Genomic DNA, 6,024 nt, shown 5'->3' on the forward strand with positions numbered 1-6,024 from the left:
CCTCGTTTCGCATATATAGTTCCAGGTTTTTGAAGACAAGCTTTGGGAGAAGTAATGTGACAGATAGAAAAATTGACTCACAAGGCTACAGCTGCATAAAATCAACCAAATCTTCATCACAATAAACAACCACCACTGAAAATACGTGGTCCTACAAGATATCCAGTGTGGCCCTTGAGAACCCTACTTAACCACTCTGCCTTCTACTCAATTTTCAGCCAAAACCCAATCCTATCAGCCGTAGAACACTTAAGTGCTGTCTTGCTCCATCCCCTTCCAGCAAAAAATAAAAGATCCAGAAATTATCCAACATCATTATCAGTTGCCCAAAGCACCAGTTATAATGATCTACTTGTGGTCCTCCAGAGCAACCCAAAATGGAGTGGTGTGACTCTCTGACTTTCATAGCATTCACGTTATTCTACATAATTCAAACATGTAGTCATAGTAAAAGCTCCACGCACAACTAATCTGTTGGATATGGAGACACACTGGTTTCCATATCATGAACATTATTGTACATACTTATGGTAAAAAGGTCCACACACAAATACTCTGTTGGACATGGAATTCTCATTGGGTTTAGAAAGTACCCAACAAATCAAATGCTGTGCTTCCTTCCTGAATCCCAGTGCATTAGGACCAAGTGGAGGTGGAGATTTCCTGATTTCAAACAGTTATGGCTCGGTTCCTAATTGCATTCTGTATTATGCCATATATGCGTTTGCAGAATAGACTGATTTACTGGTGAAGGTTTTAGTGGACCGCAATGGACTGATTTGGATGACGATTTGAACAGGCAAACTGTTTTATTGTATATTTATAACTGTTTTTAATGTATACTAATTGTATTTTATGTTATGTTATTATATTGTGTCGGCAAATCTAACTGAAAGCTATCTTTGGAGGTTGAGAAGGACAGGGTATAAATGTTCTAAATAAATAAATAAATAAATAAAAACACAACCATCTGGTTACACTATTCAACTCCTCTTTCCATTGATGGTCAGTTAAATGCAACATATACAGTTACAAAGTATAAAGAAATTGAAGAAATCTTAAGAGTCCAGTTTTACTCCTTGCTTGTTAAACAACTGTACTATTATTGTTAATCTGCAAGGTCAAATGAGTGTTTTTCACAGGTTGTATATACAAGTATCTTTCAGTTAACAAAGCCTCTGCCGTTGAAGCTCCATTTTACAAAGTGTTTTGTATGCTAGCCATGCCCTGCACAAACTAGTAATTCTCTTGAGACATTTAATGTTTAGAGTCACATCTAGTGAATTAAATGCAGTGTTTGGAGAAGTTACTTTCTTGGTCTATTGCGCTAAGCATCTCTCAGCCAGAGTAGCCAGGAACCAGTGCTAACTATGTTTTTTCTGTAACTGTAATCTCCCAAAAATATTTTTCAACACTGTGAAACAGTGCTGAAGCATGGTAAACAGGAATTATGGCAGCAGTCCTCTGAGGATCACTGCTTCACTTGTTTCAGCTCAGTTTGTTTGAGATTTCTCTGAAGGCTTCACTGAAATGAACAGATGTTGTATAGCACCAGTGCTTGCTTTGCCAGAAGACTATAAATAAAGTGTTTTGAGGAACCTGAGGGATGCAACCACAATAAGAAATGTTGCTGCAGCAACGTTTTCTTCTTCCTTTATCTTTGAACCAGTAGAGTGTGATTTCTTGTACTGCTCCTTCATTTTGAGTGTTTGCTAAGCATGGTGCTTAAGCTTTATAAATTAAGATGACTCTGTATTGTCGAAGGCTTTCATGGCCGGAATCACTCAGTTCTTGTGGGTTTTTTCGGGCTATATGGCCATGTTCTAGAGGCATTTCTCCTGACGTTTCGCCTGCATCTATGGCAGGCATCCTCTGATCTATCTTATGTATTCAAGGCATACAAAATAAGTATCTGTGTGTGGTACCAATATCAGAGTTTCTGAAAAGGTTGCAAGTTTCATATTTGCAGAATCCAGAAACAAGAGATTTAACATCTGCAGAGACACATCTTGCCTGTGGTTAACATTATCACTTCCGTTGACATTAGCAAGGCTAATTCAACTTGAAAAAGGGAAAGCCCCCAAGGCAAAAACTTTAGGGACATATAGTGCTAATCGTTTAATTGTATCTGTTTATAGCTCAGTGTTGCATTGCTCTGCATGAATGCAAATGCAGTTTAATATAAAAATGGAACTCAGATCAACTCTGAATTTGCTTTAAGAAATACCTTGGAATCTTATTTATTCCCCACCAGCCCCCCCCCTCCCCCCAATTCAGTTTTAAGTTAAAGCCTAACAATACAGTGTTAAAAAACAAATGTTCTATGCTCAGGGTATTACTATGGGAAAATTATTGTGGCAAGGTCCAAGATCTTGTTAAATGAATACTGGTATTTGCATCTACCAGAAATGACTCAAAGGCATGGCATTTAGAGGGCAAGCTCATGACATTTTGAGAATTGGCCTACTCACGTATTTTACCTTCCATTATTAAATGTGGGTTTTTTTCCTATTTTATACCTATTATACAGTTGCAGACTGCCCATTTCTAGAAGAGCTTTAAAAAACTAAAGTCATGGAAGTGTAACATTGCATTTACTTTACAATAACCACAGGCTGCTATGGAGTATATGCATTATGTGTATTGTCAGCAGTTAGTTTTAGCTACTGTTGTTTTGATTTTATGCTAACATGTGTTGACGGGGGGGGGGGGGTGTTGTTGATGGAGGGGTTTTGTAAGCCACCCTGAGCCCCTTCAGGGAAATGGGGGCGGGATATAAATAAAGTATTATTATTTTTATGAACTGAACCCCATCCACAGATTACTGTTTACAAAGTCTTCTACGAGTCACAAAAGATTTTGCTAGTGGGATTAATCTTATCTCTTAAGAGTAGATTGGCCTTTCATGAAGTACACAATTATTCCAATTTATTGTGCCATTTTGTTTCAATCCAGGACCCAGGGTGTATGCAACAACCTACATCATTGCAGGGTGCTACATTGGATAAGAAAGCCAGTGTGATGTGATTTGAATGTTGAACTAACTCTGGAAGATCAAGATTTTAATCCCTACTCATCCAATTAAGACTCCTGTGGAAACAGATTTCATGCCCTGGTGGTGGCAACCAAGAATTTTCTATCCCACGATTTCCCTAAATATGAATGTGTTGATTGTGGGGCTGAAAAAAAAGACCCTTTCTCAAAAATCTTAAAACTCCAGCAGGCCCATTTCCTTCTATGCAGGAAGACTCACTTTTTATATTCCAGCTCTGTATGAACAGCTGTTTATCCCATTTATAGATTGCAGCCAGTTTTATATTTCATTATTCAACAAGAAGGAAAAGGAAAGGTAGCTGGCATTTTTCCCAGGTGGTTTCAGTTCTATGAATTTCCTGCCAACATCCAGGCATCCCTGAAACACCTGCCCCCATGTTTGTGTTTAACAGACAGAGAGAAAGGGGGGGGGGGATACCCCCAGAAGCCCTGTGGCAAATCAATTAATTGCATGTCTCTCCATCTTGGGACCATTCAGATGTGTCAAAGTCTGCATTGATATTATGTGCCTACCAGTCAACTCCAATATGGTTATCCCACCATAGCGGGTTTTGTGGCAAGATTTATTCAGGAGTAGCTTGCCATTTCCTGCTTTTAATGCTAAGGTTTTGTGACTTATCCAAGGTCACCAAGTGATCAGAGATTTAAAACTAAGTGTACAGAAGACTAAGTCCAGCACTTAAACCACTACAGTACACTAGCTCACTATACTTACACGGGCTCTCTCTATGTTAGATGCATTAAACACTATTAAAAGCATTAGCTCTAAACTTTCCTTGATTGCCTTGACTTAGCAACAATCATTAATTGCATCCTGTGTTGATTGCTGCAATGCAGTGTACATGAGGCTTCCCTTTAAGAATGTACAAATGTTTCAATTGCAGCAGCTAGGCTGTTCTACGATAGCAAGTCAATTTTACTGATATTGAAAGAACTGTACTGCATCTGGTCAGTTTCTTAAACATTAATACCTAGATACTGTTACAGTGGACAACAGCTTCATTTAACTAAATGCCCAACTAAGGATACGTCAACCTTGCTGTAGAGAAGCAGGTATGGGTGCCTGGCTAACAGTACCCGCCTTCAGTTCCACAGAAGAAAGATGTCATATATGTAAAGTGTGGGTTCTGCATGATAGGTTTGTGCGAATGTTTGTATATATGGAATGAGTGGTAGTCAGCTCCCCAAGGTGTCAAATAGTTCAGTTCAGTTAGGCGATCCCTCATAGCTTAAGGATGATTGGTGGCTGTGGCTGTGGAGCCCTATGCTTGATCCGCATGTTCTTCTGCAGTGAGGACATCAGTGGAAGGTAGTCCCGGCAGAATTGGCTTGACGTGCCTTCCTCTTGACACGTTTCTCCCTTTTGCCCTCCATTCGTGCCTCTTCAAATTCACAGCTGACCTCCAGTTAGAGCGCTCAAGGGCCAGGGCTTCCCAGTTTTCGGTGTCTATGTCATGGTTTTTGAGGTTGGCTTTAAGCCCATCTTTAAATCTCTTTTCCTGTCCACCAACATTCCATTTTCCATTCTTGAATTTGGAGTAGAGTAACTACTTTGGGTGATGGTGATCAGGCATTCAGACAACGTGGCCAGTCCAGTGGAGTTGATGGCGAAGGAGCATCGCTTCAATGCTGGTGGTCTTTTCTTCTTCCAGCATGCTGACATTCCCAAGAGATTTGCAGGAATTTTAGAAGACAATGCTGATGGCATTGTTCCAGGAGTATATATGGAATGAGTGGTAGTCAGCTCCCTAAGGTGTCAAATAGAGGGCTTTCCCAGCACTATTAAATGAAATCTCTAACTAGTCAAAGAGTGACCTTGGCCAAAGAGTGACCTTGGCAAATATGTGCTCTATATTTCAGCCCTGTATTTTGGCCACATTAACAAATTCCCAAGAAATATTCACAGAATACTTCATTAAGCATTTCCCATAGTAATGCATTTTGCATGTTTAAACTTTTGCAATTAAAAAACCCTACAAGGGGTACTGTTTATGTGAGAAGCATTGTCTTCCAGTGTATGTGAGCAAGAAGTATAATGTTCAAGACTGAAACATTAATGAGGTTTTGCTGTCCTTCATTATTTTATGGCTATTGGCAGGATCACACCAGGAGCAATGCCAGTCATCTATCCAATTAACGGGTTACATGCAGTGAATGACTGTAAGCTGCTTTGTATCAGTGGGAAGGGGACATTCTTCTGCATTGAATGCCTCCTAGAAGCTTATCAGGATTTGAAAGACTGCAGTCAAATTTGTCCCTCTTTATTGATATAATTTTGAAGCTTGGTAATCTATTCAGAAATGAGACATGGCTTCTATCTGAAACCTCTACCAGTCACACCAAGAATTATGTTACATGCTAGTGTTAGAGACCACTTCTGACTTTCAAAATCTTCTCAGTACAGTGTGTTCACCTGGCTCTTCTCACTTCTCTTGTTGTTAACCTTCAATATTGAAAGGCTACTTAGATAGTATCTCTTGGTTTCCATATAATAGAATCACGTCCTCATGCGATAGTAAACCTTTAGAACATGATTTTAGAACATTTGGGGTCATAAAATGGAGAAATTACTTTTGGACTACATTTCACAGTGAGTGTAGTGATCTGGAAGTTGTAGTCCCCAAAAGTTATCTTTCCAAGTTCTGCTTGAATTATAAGCAGTGAAACCTCTCAAAATTAATCAGCATCTGAACATGGTTAGCTTATTATATCCAACCATCCTGCTTTGCCTCACAGTAAAATCAGTCCTTAATTCATGAATGGTTCTGGCTCTGGTGAAGGGCCATTATTTCAATTATTATTTGATATTGTAAGAATATGCCTCTTTTCCAGTTCTTAATGATTCAGAGGATTTTAAAGAAAATATGCCTCAATGAATAAAAGTGTTGCTGATGTAAGACATTGCAAAAGGACAGAACTTTCCAAGTATTTGAGGATTCTCAGTTTATGTTTCATTCCCATGTGGTACAT

Source organism: Anolis sagrei, chromosome 3 (genome assembly GCF_037176765.1).
Source record: "Anolis sagrei isolate rAnoSag1 chromosome 3, rAnoSag1.mat, whole genome shotgun sequence".
Lineage (NCBI taxonomy): Eukaryota > Metazoa > Chordata > Lepidosauria > Squamata > Dactyloidae > Anolis > Anolis sagrei.